The sequence below is a fragment of the Eptatretus burgeri genome, chromosome 9, assembly GCF_056783735.1.
Source record: "Eptatretus burgeri isolate ZD-2024b chromosome 9, Ebu_testis_v1, whole genome shotgun sequence".
Lineage (NCBI taxonomy): Eukaryota > Metazoa > Chordata > Myxini > Myxiniformes > Myxinidae > Eptatretus > Eptatretus burgeri.
In genome coordinates, this window is record NC_140969.1 from 36,638,651 (window position 1) to 36,661,150 (window position 22,500).

The 22,500-nt window shown below is 44.0% G+C and overlaps 1 protein-coding gene across 4 annotated transcripts in view; it reads left to right on the forward strand.

Moving 5' to 3' along the window:
• Nucleotides 1-1,660: 1,660 nt before the first annotated feature.
• Nucleotides 1,661-22,500, forward strand: part of LOC147019907 (tyrosine-protein phosphatase non-receptor type 14-like) — a 144,879-nt gene continuing 124,039 nt past the window's right edge. For all 4 annotated transcript variants that reach the window (XR_015061569.1, XM_085894747.1, XM_085894748.1 and 1 more), the window contains exon 1: nucleotides 1,661-1,907. The gene's annotated coding sequence lies outside the window, so the exon portion shown is untranslated. The remainder of the gene's footprint in view (nucleotides 1,908-22,500) is intronic.

Sequence of the window (22,500 nt, forward strand, 5' to 3'; positions counted from 1 at the left end):
AGGCACCTCTTTGGGCTCCCCAGACCGGCAGTCCTCTTCAGGCTCTCTGGACCGTCAGGCCCATCCTTGGGCTCCCCAGACCGTCAGGCCCCTCTTAGGTCTCCCAGACCGGCAGCCCCTCTTCAGGCTCTCTGGACCGGCAGGCCCATCTTTGGGCTCCCCAGACTGTCAGGCTCCAATTCGGGCTCCCAGGCCTGTCATATCCCCCTTAGGACTCCCCAGACCATCAGGCACCTCTTTGGGCTCCCCAGACCAGCAGCCCCTCTTCAGGCTCTCTGGACCGGCAGGCCCATCTTTGGGCTCCCCAGACCGTCAGGCCCTCTTAGGTCTTCCCAGACCCTCAGGCACCTCTTCAGGCTCCCTGGACCATCAGGCCACTCTTCAGACTCGCCGGACCGTCGGGCCCCTCCTCGGTCTCCCCAGACCATTGGGCCCCTCTTCGGGCATCGTGGACTGTCGGGCCCCGATTCGGGCTCCCCAGACCGCCGGGCCCCTCTTCGGGCTCCCCAGACCGCCGGGCCCCTCTTCGGGCTCCCCCAACCGCCGGGCCCCTCTTCGGGCTCCCCAGACCGTCGGGCCCCTGTTCGGGCTCCCAGGACCGTCGGGCCCCTGTTCGGGCTCCCCGGAGTGTCGTCGCCTCTCTTCAGACTCCCTGAACCCTCAGGCACCTCTTGGGGCTCCCTGGACCATCGGGCCTTCTCTTCGGGCTCCCCGGTCCGTCGTCCGCTCTTCGCGCTCCCCGGTCCGTTGGGCCCCTCTTCGGGCTCTCCACACCGTCGGCTCCTCTTTGGGCTCCCCAGACCATCATGGTGCTCTTCGGGCTCCCCGGACCGTCAAGGCCCTCTTCGAGTTGCCCAGACTGTTGGGCCCCTCCTCGGGCTCCCCGGACCCTCGGGCCCCTCTTGTGCCTTCCCAGACCGGCTGGCTCCTTTTTGGCTCCCAGGCCATCAGGCCCCTCTTTTGGATCTCCAGACCGTCGGCCCCCTCTTCGCGCTACCCAGACCACCAGGCCCCTCTTAGTGCTCCCCAGACCGTCAGGCCCCTTTTCGGGCTCCCCGGTCCGTCTGGCCCCTCTTGGGGCTCCACAGACCGTCGGTTCCCTCTCGGGGCTCCCCAGACCCTCGGGCCCCTCTTGTGGCTTCCAAGACCGCCGGTTCCCTCATTGGGCTCCCCGGACCGTATGGCTTCTCTTGGGACTCCCGGACCTTCGGGCCCCTCTTACGCCTCCCCGGACCGTATGGCTTCTCTTGGGACTCCCGGACCTTCGGGCCCCTCTTACGCCTCCCCGGCTCGGTCTGGCCCCTCTTACGCCTCCCTGGGTTGTCGCGTCCCTTCTTTGAGCTCCCCAGACCGGGCTGCCCACTCTTGAGGTGAAACTGATTCGCTGACCGGACCTGAACTGGATGGCTCTCTCATGACTCAAGGCAGTCGGTATGATCCCGACCCGCTATGACAGGGGCTACACCGGCCAGGACTGGCTGGCTCGCTCCCGGTCACTTTGCCTTTAAAATGGGCTGCGACGGTCGCACGCTCTATTTGTCTTCAGGGTGGGTGGGGTAGTGTTTTCCTGGCTGGACGGGTCTCGAAATGGAAGAAGAAGAGAAACGAGGGGTTCGTGGGTTGTTGGGGGATAAGGGGGGTGGGGTTGGGTGGATGGTTGAGTGGATGAGCGCGAGCTCCTGATCGCGGAGCGCATTCCGCGCATTCCTCGAAGCTGATGTCAGAGACGGGGACGCACACCTCGCGCCTTCACGGCCTCGCGGTCCAGCTCCAGCACCCGGGGTTCCTGGACGGTCCCGACCGGCGATCGGTCATTCCAACGTTTTGAGTCTTGGCCATTCGGGGGAGACAGATTCCGTGCAAGGTGATCCGCACGGCCGGAGCGTCGGACCAAATCACCCCTGCAGGTGGGTCAATGTTCGAGGTTGCTGTTCGGGCCACCGGTTTTTTTCGGGCCAGGGTGAGGAGGGTTCATGGTTTTTTGCGGTCTACCGGCCGGTGAGACGCCGGAGCTGAGCGGAGCCGCGCCGTCCCATCCCATCGAGTCGTGTGATTTTGGCCCGTCCCGTCCAAGCGACGCGACGTCCCGTCCCACAGCGATAAACGGTTAAGGGGCCACATTCCGTGCGTGCCGCGCGCTTCCTATGAAATGGGAACGATTCACTGCGGTTAACGACCCTGAGAACAGCCGAGAAACAGTGAAGTCCCGACCTTCATCCAGAGCGGGGTTTGTAATGGGTGGATAACGTCACTTGTGCCATCGCTGTGATGCTCCTCGACCGACAGATGGTCGCTCCGGACTAAATGGAAGCATTTACCAATCGCTTGTATTTCCATTTCTATTGGTAACTCGAGTGTTAATCCGGTAAAAGTAAGGTGTTCCAACTCAATGCAGGCTTCGGGTATGTTTACTGGGAATGCAATTTACCCACACCAGGTGGTGCGGTTGTGGAGGACTAGTGAGATCGTATGGAATGGGGGAAAGATGAGCATCATGTCACCGGATGTGCATGCACAGTCCATGTAAAAAGAAGAAAAGCATGGATGCATGGACAGAGAGAGAGGGGGGGGGGAGCCTGCAGGCTTTGTGGACGGGTATGCTCGAAAGGGTTAAAACCGGGACTTGGACCTGTCCACAATGAAAAAGCGCAAGTCTCTGTGAAAGATTGAAAGAAAAGTCCATCCAGGATCGCTGCTCACCTCCACTCATTTGTCCCCCCCCCCCCCCCCCACATGTGGAACCAACTTCCACATTCTCTTAACTCTCTTTCTTCCCTCCAGGTCTTTAAGACAGCTTTTCACAACCATCTCAGATCATCCCCAATCCAATACCATGATCTTTTCTACCCTCAATAACCTCAACCCAAATCCCTACTCCTTTCAAAACTTACAGTTTTTCCCTCCTGTGAGCTTCCTTCTGTATCCATCTTATCCTCTCCTGTCTCCCATTCCTCTCTGCACCCATTGCTCGTCCAATTCTCCCTCTATCTCAGCCTTCAACTCTACTGTTGGTGTCCCCCCCCCTTCCCTATGCAGTTCCTTTTACATCCTCTTTTATCCTGATCGGCTCAGTGGATGGGTCTTCCACGAGCCTCGACCATGAATACAAAAAATAAAAACGTCGTCACTGCGACTGTCTGAAGAGAGTCTGATTATGTATGGTGGAGATAGTCCATTCATTGACGTGGTGGAGATGGTGCACAGGTGAACCCACATTGGAGATATTCCTATATTGAGGGTTAATGTAAAAAGTTCTCATCACCCTCAACCAGGAGCCAGGTGCTGCACATCAATGAATGGAAGGACCACTGACTTCAAACCAAAACAACACACACACACACACACCTTCCCAGCGTTGGCTCTCTGGAGGAACAGCTCTTCGAGGTGGCACATTGAGTTGCACTTTGCTCCAACTGTGCATGACAAGATGTAGTTGCGCTGTGCATGGTCGACATTTCTCAGATTCACAGGACAGCACAGACCTTCTGCTTTGGAGCTTTTGCATTTCCATCAGTAATTTTCATAATCTACTCTGTGGCTGTGTATGGTAATAGTCAGCCTTTCTGAACGCTGCCATTATGTTGTCTCGCTCCCGCCGCGCTGGCCGCCCGTTGGAGTGATGGGCGTTGCTGCGAGGGTGCAGATAACGGTCACAAGCAGATGGCTCTCTTTAAAGCACCCAGACCTTCTAATTAACGTCATCTCACGTCTCTCGGTGACACTGATCTCGGGGGTTGGACTCTGCACCGATTAGACCGTTTTGAAATATTACGTGAACAGTGGGTTTGGGTACATCAGGTGAATAATGTTGACGATGTGGCTAATGAATCGTTTGTCCACCTTTAATTATATATATTTTTTAATCCTCCTGGGATTCCGTTTTGCCCTCTTGCGATGCAAAGCAGCTTTTGTTTGCACTCGCCAACCTCCAATGACGATTCAGGTTTTCCACTTCATGATAAAGCAAGCACAACTAACAAAAGTTTGGCGAATCTCCTGTGACAGTCCCGCTTGACATACAGTATCTTTACATTCGCTGTTCATCTGAACTCCTTTGTTACTCTTCTTTCCACATTGTGGAACGGCCTTCCTCATTTGGTTCAATTGTAGCGTTCCCTCCAGGTCTTCAACCTGGCACTGCACCTCCATCTCAGGTCAACCTCCAACCCTACCTGTGATCTTTTTTACCCCCATAACCTATCCCTTTTAAACGCTGATCACCAAGTTTCCTTCCCTCTTCTCTGTCCTCCTGTTCGTCCATCCCCTTGTGTCCACATGTTGTCCTCACTATGCATCCCTAACCCCAACCCGAACTGTAATCTGAGCAACCCCAATGTAAGTACGTACGGTACTGTGTACCCCTCCTTCTGTTACCTCACCCTTCCATCAGCGTCGGTTTTGTCATCAATTTTTTTTCTTCTTATTATTTTCACCTTTGCTTCGTTGGTCTCAAATCTTATAAATATTTTCAAGTGTTTGTGTGTGTGTGTGTGTGTGTGTGTGTGTGTGTGTGTGTGTGTGTGTGTGTGTGTGTGTGTGCATTTGTGCGTTATTTTTTCATGGCTGAACTGTAGCACCTAGAGGCCCCAAATTTTGGGTGTTGCGCTGGAGGTACTTCAGAATCTGGGCAAGATTTTAAGCTTCCACACATTGGTCTTGATGCTCGTTTTGAGGCCATCAAAGGCTGCTATAAAGCACATATTGGGATGTGCGGTCGGGCAGTGCTGCCGCCAGCCCGCAGGCAAAAGGTAACCACGATGAGGCCAACAACTCTATGGCCTTTTAATGTCCAACACGTGGCAAAAAACCCCCGTCAGGAAAAGCTCACCCAGATGGGCAGCACCGTGTAACCCTCCCTCCCCTTCCTCCGGGCAGCGCCAGGTGACCCCTACTAGTTATAAATAATCTAATCTACCTTTATACTTAAAAATATTACAACAGTATTTCCGTGCATGGCACAATGTTGTCCACAACTTCGTTTACCCATGTACTTTATGAGACGTACATAGTGGGGATTCCTGCATGGTCCAATTTCCGGTTCCTCCTGTGTGTTGCTCGGAAGGTACCCTAATGAAAAAGTGCAGTATTCGGTGTATTTCCTCGCCCAGGAAGCTCCTTACGACATCCCAGGGTGTCATACAAGCCATAGGTTGAGGGAAGGGCGAGTTAATGAGTGGAATTTTATTAATCGGAATTCCATTTTTTTTTTCTTATTTTGTTCAAATGATGTTTTCAGTCCAGAGGTTTCTCTGTGTCCCAAGCTCACAGACAAATGATGTTTTCAGTCCAGAGGTTTCTCCGTGTCCCAAGTTCACGGACAAATGATGTTTTCAGTCCAGAGGTTTCTCCGTGTCCCAAGCTCACAGACAAAGCACATCTTGTGGGAATTTGGAACGTTGGAAGCCAAACTAACACCACTTTTACATCCACTATGAGTGTGTCGACCCAGTTTAATTCAATCCGCAAGTGAATTACTGGATATCATTGTGCAATGTTCCCCCTCACACGAGTAGGAATGATTATCCCGTCGCCCACGCAGCGGGACCCCGGTTTTTACAATCACCTGTGTGTGTGTGTGCGTGCGTGTGTCTGTCCAGGTCGAGTGTGTCTGTCTTTTTTTTTTTTTTACCAGTTGAGCTTTTGTCATCAATTTTTCAACAAAGCTTTATTATGGAGAATATGGAGAAGACAAATTTAATAATTTGGTCAAAAAGTCAAAGGAAGAAGAAGGAGAAGTCCGAATACAAAACGGATGGACGAAATTCATATTTGTTATCAATCCCACGATGTCATGCGAGGAGCTGACCATGCATTATAATGTGAAAGTAAAACAAAGTACAAGTTTAGTAAGAGGAGCAGAGGAACTGTTAATTCAAGATGAAAACAATGGAACATCTTACAAGTCGAGATTTTATCTATAAATGAGTTTAAAAATTGTTTTGTAGGGGATGATTTTGTCATCAATGGTGGTCTACCGAGGGTGGACGAAGGTTGTTTTCACCTCCGTCTGTTGATTCGTTGCGAAAATCGAAGATTTTTCAAGTACGTTGATCGGTCGATTTTGTTTATCACCAAGAGGTTGCAATTTTAAACCGATCTTCACGAAACTTCACCACATGGTAGAGTTTGGCATAAGCAAGAAGCCTATTGTTTTTTTCAGGTCAAAAGGTCAATATAAGCCGAAGGTCAACAAATTTTTTTGAACTTCTAAAATCCTCAATTTTCTTCAGATTGACTCGAAATTTGAAGAGGATTTATATTAGAGGTCACTGAATTCAGCCACCAATTATTTTTGAGGTCAAGATCAACCAAAAGGTCAACATCGACCAAAAGGACATCGGCCAAATTTATAAAATCCTTAATTTTCATCTGATTGACTTGAAATTTGAAGAGGATTTTCACATCAGGTCATTGAATTCAACCACCAATTTTTTTGAGGTTAACATGGAACAAAAGGTCAACATACGCCCAAGGTCAACAGCTAAACTGGTATTTCTAAAATCCTCAATTTTCATCCCATTGATTTGAAATTTGAAGAGGATTTTCACATCAGGTCATTGAATTCAACCACCAATTTTTTTGAGGTTAACATGGAACAAAAGGTCAACATACGCCCAAGGTCAACAGCTAAACTGGTATTTCTAAAATCCTCAATTTTCATCCCATTGATTTGAAATTTGAAGAGGATTTTCACATCAGGTCATTGAATTCAACCACCAATTATTTGGGAGGCCCCCATAGGCCAAAAGGTCAACACAAGCCAAATTTCTAAAATTGTCTATTTTCATCCGATTCACTTGAAATTTGATGAGGAGTTGCACATTTGGTTGTTGAATTCAACCACCAATTATCGTTGAGGTCAAATTTGTTTTATAGATTTTCCAAGTATCGTACAATGCACGATGTATTTTTCTTGTATGTTTGTTTGTTTGTGACTTGCAAAATCGAAGATTTTTCAAGTATATTCGTCAATCGATTTTGTTATTCTGTCTGTTTGTTTGTCAATCGCTTCAGGTCACAATTCTAAACTGATCATCATGAAACCTTACTAAGTTGAAGAGGTCGTCTCATCTGAGCAGCCTATTGATATTGAGGTCAAAGGTCATCTTAAGGTCAAATTTCTAAAATCGTCAATTTTCATCCGATTGACTTGAAAATTAAACAGCAATTGCATCATGCTTTATTTTGTATACCTTGTCAAGGCTCGTATGAGAGCTAACACACAACGCACAGCAAGGGGGCACGAGACAAGAGGGGCGGAAGTGGGAATGACAAAACAGTGGGGAACAGAGACATTCGGAAATCTGTAGAAGGGAGAGGGATGGGGAATACAAGATGGACATTACAGGGTCTTTTAGGAAGGAAAGCAGGGAATTTGAAGGAGGTGGGTTTGGGGTGGATTAACAGAGATAGAGAAGATCGAGGATTTGGAAGGGGAACGATAAGAGGTGGCGGTGAACAGCTGTTTTGAAGCCTGAACAGGAAGAGGGGATGAAAGAACTCCATTTAGGGCCACGCGTTGACTGCAACAGGAGAGGAAGTCTGCGAGCCATGAGTGGAGATGGCCTTGGATACCATAGGAAGAGAGTTTATTGAGCAGGGCAGGGTGCCAGACCGTGTCGAAAGCACGTGATATGTCGAGGGATATGACTGATTTCATGTCCGGCATTGAGGACCTCCATCCATTGTTGGGAGAGCAGAGCAGCATATCCAGGGTAGAGGGACCTGCTCTGAACCCAAATTGATGATCGGAAATCAAGCCATTGGAGAAGAGGAAGGATTTTATGTCTGAAACGATGATGGATTCCATAACCTTGCTGATCATTGGGAGAAGGCTTATTGGTCTGTCGTTGCAGGGATCTGTTTTTGCACCTTTTTATGCAGGGCAGTGATGTTTAAAATGCTTTGCTGAATTGGGAAACTATTTTAAAGTCAACCAACGAAATGGTCAACTCAAGGGCAAACATCTAAAATCATCAATTTTCAACTGAAAAATCATCAATTTACATCCTATTAACTTGCAAATTAAACAGCAATGGCACAGTCCATCACTGAATTGAGAAAACAACCTTTTTGTGGTTAAAAAAAATGTCCAAAGGTCAACTGATGGTCAAAGTTCTAAAATTATCAATTTCAATCTGAAAATTTTTCATTCAATTGACCTTAGCTTTGATTAAGATTGACAATTTTAAAATAAATTAAATGGACAATTTGATGTATTCATTGCAACCTTTGGAGGGGGGGTGGATTTTGCAAGTACCATGCTCTGCATGACGTCTTCTTCTAGTTATCTTGCCAAAACGAAGTTTTTGCAAGATATGTTTTTCAGCTTGTATGTTTTTTGGTTTTTTTTGTCTGTAATCACGTATAAAAAATTCTGCAGAGCACAGTTATCATTGGAAATTTTTGTAACTTCGCATATCAGAGGCCTATGGAGGTCCCTTTCAGCGCATAAAATTTTCAAGGTCAAGGTCACTTTGTCGCAAATCAGGGGAGTCTACGAAACCCTTATTTTTTGAGTAATTTTGATCGGATCATCTTCAAACTTCATGGGAATATAGTTCATGGTCTCACGCTCAGCTGATTAGTTTTTCGTGGCGATTGGCCTTGACCTTCATGGTTAGCGCCTTAGGTCAAACATATTTGACCCCAAGGTCAAATTTTCAAGTTTTAGGAACCATATCGTGTAGTACCTCAAATTGAACAACTCGATGAGTGCTTTCTAGATATGTCAAGCTTGAGACATTATGATGTCATTTGGTGACGTTATGAGGCAAATGCATATTTTTCATGGTTACTCTGTAGAACGATTCTCATCGGAATCTCTCGTAGGCAGATATTCCTCAAGGAGTCGCTCCTGGTGGATAGCAGCTCTGTTCACCTCAGTGTGACCTTAAAGAAGTCACACGTGGTCACCTTTTGGCAAGATACGGGTCACCCTGCGGGTGACATTGGTTTATTTGTTTGTTTGTCTCTGTTACTTGCAAAATCGAAGATTTTCCAAGTGTACTGGTGAGTCGATTTTGTTCTTCTGTCTGTCGGTCTGTTTGTCAATCGCCTACAGGTCAAATTTTAAACCAATCTTCACGAAACTTCACCACATAGTAGAATTTGTCATAAGGAAGAGAAGACCAATTTTTAAGTCAATATAGGCCAAAGGTCAACAACTTAGTTGTGATTCCTAAAATCCTCAATTTTCATCCGATTGACTTGAAATTTGAAGAGGATTTATATTTCAGATCACGGAATTCAACCAGCCAATTATTTTGAGGTCAACATGGACCACAAGGTCAACAGCCAAAGGTCAACGACGAAGGTGTAATTTCTAAAATCCTCAATTTTCATCCGATTGACTTGAAATTTGAAGAGGATTTGCATATCCGGTTACTGAATTCAACCACCAATTATTTTTGTGGTTAAATTTGTTTTACGGATTCCGCAAGTATCGTGCTATGCATGAAATCTTTCTTGTTTGTTTGTGTGCAGACTATCTCAAAAAGATGTAAACGGATGTGAATGAAATTTGGTGGGCAGGCCGGGTGTGTGACAATGACGAACTGATGAGATTTCGGTTTAGATCCCGATCCAGATCTGACTACAATAATTTATTGAGTCATTCTTCAGCATTGAGAGATAGCATGGTATCTCAAAAAGTTGTTGACAGATTCGGCCGAAACTCGTTGAACATGTTGAATGTGTGACGAAGAGAAACTGACTCAATTTTCGTGAAAACCCGAATCTGGATCCGGATCTGATAATTTTTTCTGTGATTTTTCAGCATTGAGAGATAGGGGCTTGACCCTAAACTACTATACAGTATATCACTATATCTCAAAAGTTGCGAACAGATTCGGACAAAACTTCGTGGACAGGTTGGGTCTATGACAAGAATGAATTGATTCAATTTTGGTGAAGATCCAGATGCGAGAATTTTTAGATTTTTGAAGTTATTCTTCATCATTGTGAGATGGGGCCAAAAACGATGCATCACATGATATTGAAAAAAATTATTGGGCCTCATATGCTCTTCTGGATCAGGCATTGCATTGTGGAGGTATGCGCTCTACCGAGCGCTCTTCTAGTTTGTTTGTTTGTTTGTGAGCATGATGTCTCAATAGGTTGTGGACTGATTCGGACGAAACTTGGTGGGCAGAATGGGTGTGTCACAAGGAGGAAATTATTCAATGGTGGTGAATATCAGGATCTGACTTCATATTCACCCTATCAGTGGAATACAAAACGTGAACTGTTCAGTCTGGCAGAGGTATGCTTGCTACCAAGTGCCATTCTCGTTTTTTATTGTCTTATCGTGGTGCCACTTTACTGACCTTCATGTCAGGATCTTTTAATGCTGAGAACATGAAGCCTCGTACAAAGTCTTGTACGCTGCTCGTCCCATATAGTACCTTTCTGTCATCTTCAACTGTAGAGTTTCATCAAGGTGTCGGCATAGCACTGCCAGCAGCTATTGTCTTTAATTGTGCACTTCTTCATCTTTTTAATTTGAATCGTTTCTCAGACGTGAAAGGTTGTTTTAACATTGCTTTAAAGTCTATCTACTCGTTTTGAGGTCATGAATGTAATGAAACAGTTGAGTCATGATTTGGCTGGACATCAGCATATATTGCATGTTGGGAGGGGAAAGGAGGGTTTTGATGATTGGGGGTGGTGAGGGTTTTTTAATTTCTGGCATTGTGTCATACATTTTGTAGATGGCCTATAAGAGGTCAAATTGAATGAAGTTTTGAGGTCTTGGTAAAATCTTGGCATGCCGGTCAAGATTTATCAATGTGTGGGACTATGTTATCTTGTATGTGGTTCAACTTGTAGTCTGAGTGCAGGTCGATTTGATGAGGAATGTAGAACTTACCCTTGCTGGTGATGACTGGCGTTGATCTGCATCAGCAGACAGGTAGAACAATGGATGAAATCAACGGAACGTTGATTGAAGATGCTAACTGTCGTTGGAAGCATGGACAAGCTGATATTTTTGGTTTTAACCATTGCTCTGAGGAAGGGTTAACTCCCGACATGTTAGCTTTTCCTTGCTTGCCATGGTGGTTAGCATACCTCGATCACCGATTTATTGATTTCATTCAAAGATTTTTTTTAATGAGGGCCATGGTTCTTCCAGGTGATACAATATGCAGATATTGTCGTTTCACTCCTCACGTAACAAACAAGTACACAATCGCAGCAGTTCATTACCTCCGCCACCGAAGGTGGATGGAGGTTATGTTTTCACCTCTGTCTGTCTGTCTGTCTGTCTGTCTGTCTGTCTATTTGTTACTTGTGAAAATTGAAGATTGTTCAAGCATATTTGTTGGTCTTGTGCATTATTCTGTCTGTTTGTTTGTATGTCGATCACCTACAGGTCACAATTTTAAACCAATCCTCATGAAACTTCACCACATGAAGTTCGTCAAAAGCAAGAAGTCTGTTGTTTTTGAGCTAAAAAGGTCAACATAGGCCAAAGGTCACCAACTTTGTCAAATTTCTAAAATCTTCAATTTTCATCCGATTGATAAGAAATTCGAACAGGATTTACGTATTAGGTCACTGATTTCAACCACCAATTATTTTTCAGGTCAAATTTGTTTTATGGATTTTACAAGTATCGTGCTATGCATGACATCTTTCTTGTTTGTTTGTTTGTGAAGAAGATATCTCAAAAAGTTGCGGACGGATTCGGACAAAATTAGGTGGAGAGCTTGGGTATGTGACATGGGCAAATTATTACATTTTGGTGATGATCCTGATTTGGCTTTGGATCCGATAAATTTTTTTTTTTTAAAGATTTTTCACCATTGAGTGATGGGGCCAAAAACAACATATATCAGAATATCTCAAAAAGTTGTGGACGGATTCGGACGAAACTTGGTGTGCAGTTAGGTATGTAACGAGGAATAATTGATTCACTTTTGGCAGAAGATCCGAATCCGGATCCGGACCTGGGAGTTTTTAAAGTGATTTTTCACCATTGAGCAATCGGCCTAAAACAATATGCAGCATGATATCTCAAAAAGTTATGGACAGATTCGGATGGGTTGGTTAGGTGACAAGAACAAGATGATTAGATTTTGGTTCAGGTCCGAATCCAGATCCGGCCCAGCAGTTGGATACAAAACGTAAACGAATCAGCCTGGCGGAGGAATGCGCTCTACCGAGTGCCATTATAGTTCAATCATTTCATTAGTTTGATCATCATTCCAGTTGAACGTATTCACATTGTAAACCTTGATCATATGCAGCACGTGGAAGAGAGGGCAGTGGTGCTGATACCACTGATGCAGTGCCCCCCTGTAAGTTGGTGCAGGAACTTGTAATTTGTTCAGGGCACTGGCGATTCTTCACACTCAATACTCTTCGTCAAAGTACACCATGAGATCTTTTAACTTACCCCAACTCCAACTAGATACCTGGTTTATCATCTACCTGAAGGGCACATTGATGCATCACCCTGCTACAAAACATCAGGGTAACGTTTTATAGTCTGGCTGGGAATCAAACTCAGACTTCACAGCTGTAACGTGAGTGCACTATCCCTGAGCTATTCTTCCAACCCTTCATTGTGATGTTTGCAAGAATATGAGTAATTGTGTTTGAGATGTGTTTTAAAATTTAGACAACTTGGTCTTTTAATAATGTGCATGATGAGGTTTAATTTTGTGCAGATTCTTGTGATATTCTTGCATGTTGGATTTCATTTCCAGAAATGTTTATTGTTCTTTCACCGGAGGAGTCAAACATATTTTTTCATTTCCAAATGCTTTTCAAACACCAAAAAAAAACTAGAGGGGTCATAGAACACCCTACCCCATGCAGTCTTGAGAAAAAAGACATGGAAAGGGTCTTTTAAGCATGATCTGTGTTCGTTTTTTTTCATTAATCTTGCATAACAGGCATGGTAGTAATCATACCAAGCTGATAGGTCAAGCAGAACAGTCCAGAACTGACGATGCTCCGTGAGATGTGTTTGTGGTCACCATCGAGGTTTATCCATGATGCATTTGCACAATTACACACCTGCCAACTCCTCTCAGAGGGAAGATGATTTTGGAACAATCTTTGAGAAAAGGATGCATCAAACAAACAGGGCTGAGCACCGTCATATTCGTCAGAATGCAGAATCTCAAACAGTAACGCCTCCCTCAAGGCATGCGATGGTATTGATGCTGATTCTGATAACTGTTCTCTTCGTTCCTCTCCCTACAGGGCATGAATTTTTCGTCCAAGTACTGCAAAACGGAAGGTTTTTAAGTGTCAAAAAGGCGATTTGTCTTCTACGGTATTGAAGTAGTAGAAAATTCAATGAAATAAAATAGAGATTTTAAAGGTCTTATCAAAAATATTCGGAAGTTTACCATTGTTGATGTGCAGCATCTTATGCACCACCTGATCTAACACATTACGTTAATTCTTCATGCCTGTTGTTTGTGTCCTTTTTGACATCCTTAAAAACGTTAATTCTTCATGCTTGTTGTTTGTGTCCTTTTTGACATCCTTAATAACGTTAATTTGTCATGCATGTTGTTTGTGTCCTTTTTGACATCCTTAATAACGTTAATTCTTCATGCCTGTTGTTTGTGTCCTTTTTGATATCCTTAAAAACGTTAATTCTTCATGCCTGTTGTTTGTGTCCTTTATGACATCCTTAAAAACGTTAATTCTTCATGCCTGTTGTTTGTGTCCCTTTTGACATCCTTAAAAACGTTAATTCTTCATGCCTGTTGTTTGTGTCCTTTATGACATCCTCAAAAACGTAAATTCTTCATGCCTATTGTTTTTGTCCTTTATGACATGCTTAAAAACGTTAATTCTTCATGCCTGTTGTTTGTGTCCTTTTTGACATCCTTTAAAACGTTAATGCTTCATGCCTATTGTTTGTGTCCTTTATGACATCCTTAAAATTCATTAATTCTTCATGCCTGTTGTTTGTGTCTTTTTTGACATCCTTAAAAACGTTAATTCTTCATGTCTGTTGTTTGTGTCCTTTATGACATCCTTAAAAACGTTAATTCTTCATGCCTGTTGTTTGTGTCCTTTTTGACATCCTTAAAAACGTTAATTCTTCATGCCTGTTGTTTGTGTCCTTTATGACATCCTTAAAAACGTTAATTCTTCATGCCTGTTGTTTGTTTCCTTTATGACATCCCTAAAAACGTTAATTCTTCATGCCTGTTGTTTGTGTCCTTTATGACATCCTTAAAAACGGTAATTCTTCATGCCTGTTGTTTGTGTCCTTTATGACATCCTTAAAAACGGTAAGTTTCCTGTTTGGAATGATTCTCAATTTTTTTTTGACCGTCAGACAGGCAGACAGACTAAAAAATATTATCTCACTCCTCTGTACGCACGTGCGATCGGGACAAATTCAAAGCCAAAGTCCTGTTAAACTTCAGGTACGTTTTCTGATTCATGTTCCGATTCATGTTCAGAATAGAACATTCAATTTAAGTTGTTCCTCGATCTGAAACTGACGTTTGTAGACAGACAGATGGACAGAAGTGAACCAATTGTTCAACTTTGCTTTTCGCTTCGCACGTATCGGGTAAGGACACAACTTGTATTTCAATGGCCTTGGGAAACTCGTTCACTGCTATAAAAGATATGTGGCACGGTCTGTAAATGAAAGGTAAAGGGATGAACGCGTGTGTTGAATTTCGCTTGTGCAGGACAATTCGTTCATGATTTGGTGTATGAACGTTGGGATGCCTTTCATAGCTCGATTGAAAAACTGTCGCATTCGATCAAAAATGCTGCCAGGTACACGATCAGTAAAACAAATTTGCATTGTGCCTTCCGATTGAGATTGCACAAAGGCAACTGTCATTTTTGTCGATTATAGATGTCTAAACCATGCTGAGCTATCCTTCACTTCAAGGACCATTGTAAAGACCACTGTACCCATTTCAAGGTAAATGGCTTGAATGTTTGAGCATCGTTTCAACGACTTTGCCTGACTGGGATCATTCTATAGTTTACAACCGACCTCGAAAGCCCCGTAAGCCTGTGGTTGGCTTAACGGTTAAGGTGGCTGGTTTAAGTCCTTAGGGTCTTGAGTTTGAGCCTGTGGGTTGAAATAACACCAAGTGGGTTGACTCAGCCATTCATTCTTCAGAGGTTGGCAAAATGAGTACCAGCTTTCTGATAACAGGGACAAAATACGGGACTCCTCATCAGCAGCACAGCTGTGCTTCCAGAAAATGATGCAACCAGCAGCTACAAGCTGCAAATGAAACAACAACAAGCAGCCCCATGAGACTTCTTGTAGTTAGTCTGTAATAAAAGATCAAATGAAAGGCTGCTTTCAAATTAAATTTGTGAATTGACATCAAATGAAATTTCCTTTTTGTTGTTCTTGTTACCTGGTAGGTTGCCAAGGTAGTGCTTTTAATATGTTGCAGAAGCATATTTATGAAAGAAAAGGAAGTAGTTCAAGAACGAGTAAATGGTCTATCATGCTTGCGTATCAAATTCATCGTGGTACCTGGCGTAACAGCAAATGAATATGCTGAATGAATATCTTCAATCATCCAATTTCACATGCCAAGCATAACAGAATCACATCGTGCAATCTTTTCTTTTTTAGCGATCCTTTATGAGCAGACCACCATACAAGATACAAGTGGTGTAAATACACACCATACACATATGTCGCTGTCCACCGATGATTGATAAAGATATTTTTGGCTCCGCAAGTAACTTTTAAACCTCGCTAGTCTACGCACTGGCTTACCTTGTCCCTCTACTGAAGTAGCCAAAAACGATTGCTCACGGGTTCGATAGCTGCATGTAGCTACGATGGAGTGATTCGATTCACCATGCAGCGTAAAACTATTCTTATTCGTTGTTGTGGCTTGAAAACAAATCTATTTTTAAAGACATTGCATTTTTAGGACAAGGGTTATTTATTGGTTTTTGGACTTTCACGTCCTGTCTGATGTGTTATCTCTTTGACACTTGAGTGATGTGCTATATTTGGCGAGGAAGTTTTGCCCAAGCATTTGGCGTTGTTGCTTGGTATTCCTTTTTTTTAATATTATATCTGCTGTTTTCTTCATGGTTTGTACATGATGATCACCATTAGTTATGTCGTTAAGATTTTTGCTTCTCTTAATTGATTCGTGCTGAGTCTTTTTAAATGTGTTGTAAAATTGCACATGGGCTCAACAATCCTATCATATCCAAACAATTTATTTTATGGCATATGACTTGAAATGTGATTTGAAAATAGTGCTGACTTACTTATAGAATACGGGACTTTCAAAATGACCTAATATACCCCAGAATGGCTCGGCACACATGCGCAGAAACCCCTAGAAATAGTGATCTTCGAAGTATGTGAACTTCTATCGTGCGTGCACGACAGGGTTTTTTTTACCTAAAATGGCCCCAAGAGCTACTTGCGGCATGTCTTTAACACATCTCTTCGCGGGATGCCCAGGTGAAGTTGATGAGGCAGAGGGTCGAGCTACACAACTTGCGGACATGGGCATGTGAAGGTGAAGCAATAAGGAAGATAACGAAATGACAGAAACAGAAGATGCAGGAAAGAACGAACAACAAAGTGTGAAGCAACGATAGCGAGTGGTGCGAAGGAAAGCAGCTAAGAGAAATGCTTCAGGGCTTCAGGGCGTATTCATGCTGCCAGAGAACGTGGCTATCGAGTCGCTTCAAAATAAATAACGAAAAGTGCTCTAACGCTTCAACGAAAGGAACAAGAGCAAGCAAAGCAAAAGGAAGGACAGAGAGGACGTAAAGGACCCTCACATACATGCAAATAATAATATGGGACTCCTCAAAACCAAATCACTATATTCAAATGCAAGATGAAGAAGGAACCTGAAGAAATAAAGAGCAAAGATGGAGTCATCAGGAGGAATCTGGATAGGATTTGAGTTTCAGCTGCTACATATGTATATGATATTGTTGTGGTTCTAGGAATTGGCCCCAAAGGCAATTGCACACACAACATACAGGTCCCTCAGTTTAGTTATTTTCGCAGCCAGTATAAGTTCAGAGTAGTCCCTTCCCCTTGTGTAGTGGGTTGAATGTGATTGAATGCATTGGTAAAGGGTGACATAGGTTTGCCAACTTTTCCCCCAATTTTTTAGGGGGCAATTGTAAATCTCCTACAGGCTTGGTGGTACATGCTATGCACATGAGCACTGGCTGACTTGCATATCACACCAAAAACTCATTTGAATCCCACTCCTGACACCAAACTGTTACGGTCACAGGTTTCGGGTCTACTACGAGGGGGGTTACCTCGGTTCCCCTTGGTCTTAGCATGCCTGAGGCTGCTGAGCACGAATAACTTTGCGTCATGGTGTCTTGCAAGGCAACCACGAATGCCAGTTAGTCAACCACATGGTCCAGTGTCGTCCATCTAATTGCCGGTTAACTGGAGGTTACACGTTCTCCTAATCGGGGGACGTGCCCTCGACCATGCACAAAACTTATCTTAATTAGATCTTAACTGGGGTGGTCAGCAAATACAAATGCTGACTGGACTTGGATGAAAGCCAACTAATCGGGGAATTATAACCTCTTTCTTGTAGCTTTCTTATACTCTATCCAGGCAGTGAACAATTTGGTTCATCACATTTTGCAATGTTCAAGTGTAGCCTCGTTCAGTAGTAGGTGGTCAATTGTTCCATAACAACCTCTCTTACATCCCTTTCATTTTGCCTCCAAAGCTCCTTGTTACGGTCGGTGATGGTACATCATTTCTGTAATGATTCCTGGTGGTAGTTTGTATGTTGTTGATCGACATGTTATTGGCCAGTATTTGTGAGGAAGTTGGGTTTCTGCATATTTTTGGGATGAGAAATGGGGTTTCCTTATATGAGACATTCATCCACAGCTTTTTCCTCTTGGGTCAGTTTTTGAATGTCCTGGTGTAGTGATTGTGGAGAGCATCAATTTGTTTTTGCCAGAAGGTTGGAATTCCATCTGGGCCTGGGCTTATAAAGTTTGGCATTTTTGGAAGTTGTTTTCTAAAGAAATTTTCATCATCAATAATCACCGGGGGCATTTCCTCGAGATGTTGCTTCTTCTTTTCCAAGTCTGGGATCCATTCTGCTTCCTTTTCGGTAAAATATCTTCGGGTTACTCTCAAGCATGTGCTTTTGGTTTCTCCTGTTGTTTGCTTCCTCAGTTTTTTTTTAATCTTCCTTCCTTGCTATCATTTCCATTTTGAGTTTTTTTTTTTAGCACCCAAGCACTTGAGGTCTTTGTCTTCGATTTTGTATTTGTTTTTTATTCTCTGGATTTTTTTGTTTCTTCTTTGTTTTGCCTTGTTTTGGGCTTTTGCATCCTTTCCTGAACTGTTGTATCTGATATACTTCCTTTCTCAGTTGCTCTCTTTGTGTCTCTAATCTCTGATTCCATGGTGGAATTTGGCTTCTATTTGCAGGACATGTTTTTTTTTCCTCTTCTGGTGTTGTTTGCCCATTACTTTTTCTTGAATGAATAGTGCTGCTGCAAAACACACGATATTGATTTCCTTCAAGATGGATGGTTTTGAAATCACTTTTCTAATTGAATGGTTGTTCAGCCTCACTACGATTTGTGGACTTTTGTTGTTTTATATGAGATGGAGTTTTGGTGTCTGTATTCGTTTTATCAGTTTTATCTCTTCTTCCAACCTATGCTGTTCTTCATCATCTTCACTCTCTTCCTCTCCCTCATTCTGCTGCTTTCTTTTGTCTTTCTGCCCATCTTCGCGCGCGCGTGTGTGTGTGTGTGTGTGTGTGTGTGTGTGTGTGTGTGTGTGTGTGTGTGTGTGTGTGTGTGTGTGGGTGTGTGTGTGTGTGTGTGTGTGTGTGTGTGTGTGTGTGTGTGTGTGTGTGTGTGTGTGTGTGTGTGTGTGTGTGTGTGTGTGTGTGTCTAAAACTGCAATGCCTGCATACCCTTATTATGTTTTATCCTGCTGTAATCTGTCTTTTGTGTTCTTTAAAAGGATGTCCCAGGCCATGGGCTCAAGTTTTGGTGTGAAACTGCGGAATCAGCACATAGGACGTGTTTCCACCATGTTGATAAAACTTGTGCGAAATTCAAGGGAAGGGCATGCTTTGAATCATCATCATCATCATCATCATCATCATCATCATCATCATCATCATCATCATCATCATCATCATCATCATCGATCTTTGTAAAGCTATTGTCCCCAGGATGATCAATTTCATGGATAGGTTCCACAAGGTACATTTATACATCATTGCACCTCTTTTAAAATCTACATTTATGCAGTATTTCACCAATTTAAAAAACTAAAATCTACTTTTTAAATCCACTCATGAGATGCGTCTAAGCTCAGAGTTCCCAGGGCTCAAGGCTCGCTCATCCAGGACACACGGAGTGCCAGCATCAGTGATGAGATTTCCTGTACTGTGTCCGCAAACGTCGAGCAGTCCCTGCAAAAGCCTGTTGCAAGTACGGAGTGCGTAGCACCGCTGTGGTCCATGCTCTCAGGCCTTACAAATGGGCAATGGGAATGGACCTGGAGACAAAGGGCAGCAGGAGCTGTCGGCTCAGGACCCAGGACCGTGCACTCCCGCATATCAACAAGAGAACGAGCACATCCCACTCCAGCACCTGGAGCACGTTGTTTGTCCCGATGATGAGCTCACTCAGAGTGCTGCATGAGCTCCACCCGCTCAGCTGCTCTTTCTCTTGGGTCTTGGTCGTTATCCCGGCATCCTCCTTTTGCGACCACACTATTCCACCATCACACTCTATTCCACCATTCTTGCGGGTCAGCCTGGTTCTACAACACAGCAACACCACGGTCAGGGCCACGTTCAACAGTTCGGTCACAGCCTTGGCAATGGACTCAGAGAGATACGGGCCATGTGGCTTGGAACGGTTTGCCAAGCGAGATATGTGCTCAGGCATGCCTGCCTTGCATGCTACGTCTTCAAGAGGTGGCCATGGCAAAGCATCTGCCATGCAATGATGATGGAACGAACCTGGAAACGATGGCCGCAACGGCAATCAGAGCAAGGTGGCCGATGTGGAGATACGTCACTGGGCGGAGCTCAGCCAGAGGGGATAAAAGTGGGGGCAAATAGGGGTGAGATGTAAAAAGTCATCACGTCATCACAGTATTATACAAACAGGAGGTGATTCCACCTCTGCTCCCGTGACGAGGCACTAAGCCCAACAACAGTGACTAACCTGACTAGCATCTCGGCAATAAGAATCACATGATTTGTAACTACACACTGACTTCTAAGGCAGTTTTTGGAAAGACATCACCCTCTGACTTACAAAAGGTTTGATAAGCGTGATGCCGGCTAGTAAGGCCCAACAACCAATGAAAGACATTGCTTTTGCAGACAGATTTTGCACAACGATGATTGGACAAAATTGCCCCCAAAAATTGAGCAGTACAAGTTACAACAGTAGGATGTAAACAGGTGACACTCAATTTCTTCAGAACAAAGGGAAAACCTATAAATGAGCATATTTGCTCGCACACAGAGAGTAACAGTGTCACTTAATATTTGCAGTGCTGCCATCGACTATGTACTGCTGATTATTATCTTAAATTAGGTTATCTGCTGACAAAAACAGACTGAATGAAGCAATATGATAGCTCAGTTGCAGTGTACCAGTACTTGTGATTGATTTATATAGTCTTAGTGTAATTCTCTGTGGATTGACATTCAGCTGATTTATGGAGTGTTCTCTGAGTGCTATTGTAGCAGGTAAATCCACTGTGAAGCTTGATGAGATTCAGAGGGCATGTTAACCTGGCCACCCTGTGATCATATATTTTGGATAAAGGTGAAAATTTTGTCTCTCTCTCTCTCTCTGTCTCTCTGTCTCTCTGGACACGGCTATGCCGCTGATGCAGTGTCCCCCTTTCCAGTACACTGGTACTCATTTTGCCGACCTCGGAAGGATGACAGGCTGAGTCAACCTCCTGATGTATTTTAATTCAGTGGCCAACGGGGATTGAACTCAGGACCCTAGGATCCCAAGCCACCACCCAAACCACAAAGCCAACACCAGCCTTCGACCTGTACTACGACAACATAAATCCAACGTCTGAATTATGCTAATTAAACTAAATAACAATCCGGATTCGATCATTTTTAAGTGATTATTCACCATTGAGAGATGGGGCCAAAAACTATACATAATCCATTGGGACCATAATCTGGACAGAGCATTGTTACTGCCCAAGCAGTCTCCTTAGTTGGCTCTTGGACACAATCCTGGACAGGTCACCACTCCAACACAAGATACCAGCAAGCTGGTACTTATTTTGCCGACCTCATAAGGATGACAGGCAGAGTCACCCCACCTGGTATTCATACAACAGCTGAGGGGGATTTGAACGCAGGATCCAAGGATCCCAAGCCCACCACCTTAACCATTAAGCTAGCACCAAGCATAAGAACTATGTATAGCAGGATATCTCAAAATGTTGTGGATCTGTCATTATAAAACAAGGAGGATTAGTTAGTTCAGTGACAATACCAAGCCAATTTAATTTTGGTGAAGGTCTGGATTCAGATCCGACCTATCAGTGGGATACAAAGTGTAAACTGTTCAGCCTGGCAGAGGTATGTGTTCTTTCCGTTTCGCCAAGCGTCACTTTATGAGTGATTTTTCATTTGTCTGTCTGCTTGTCTGTCTGTGAACAGGATATCACAAAAGTGTGGACAGATTCTGACGAAATCTGATGGACAGGTTTGGTGTGTGATAAGGACGAAATGATTAGATTTTGGTGAAGATCCGGATCCAGATCTGGCTAATATAATTTTTTAAGTGATTCTTCACCGTTGAGAGATGGGGCCAAAAATGATATATAACACGATATCTCAAAAAGTGGTGGACAAATTCGGACGAAACTTGGTGGACAGGTTTGAAGTGTGACGAGGAAGCATTGATTCAATTTTGGTTAAGATCCAGACACAAGAATTATCAAATCTTTAATAAAGATGACATCTATCTATAATTCCAGCAATTTCTGTGTGTGTGTGTGTGTGTGTGTGTGTGTGTGTGTGTGTGTGTGTGTGTGTGTGTGTGTGTGTGTGTGTGTGTGTGTGTGTGTGTGTGTGTGTGTGTGTGTGTGTGTGTGTGTGTGACCTATGTTTCTTGACAACCACTGGTCTGATCTCATTGATACTTGCCACGTATATTGCTGGGGACCTGAGGATGTGCCTTTTCAAGGTTTGATATCAATCGGACAAGTGGTTCCCAAGTTATGGCCATTTATTTACCAACCAATGACAACACACGTTGCTGCGGAGGCCGGTGCGCGGCCGGCCGACGATGATGTCACGGGCCGAGCCGGTTACGATGGAGAAAGGTGCCTTAGTTCCCGTGGTGTAGGACTGGCAATGGTCAATGGCAGCGAATGTCATGGCAGGCAAAAACAGGGAGGTAAACTTGAGTTTAATTTGGATTTTAATTAACTCTGTGTGTGCAAGTATCACAGCAGTTGTTACTTCAATACAAGCGATAATTCGTGGAATA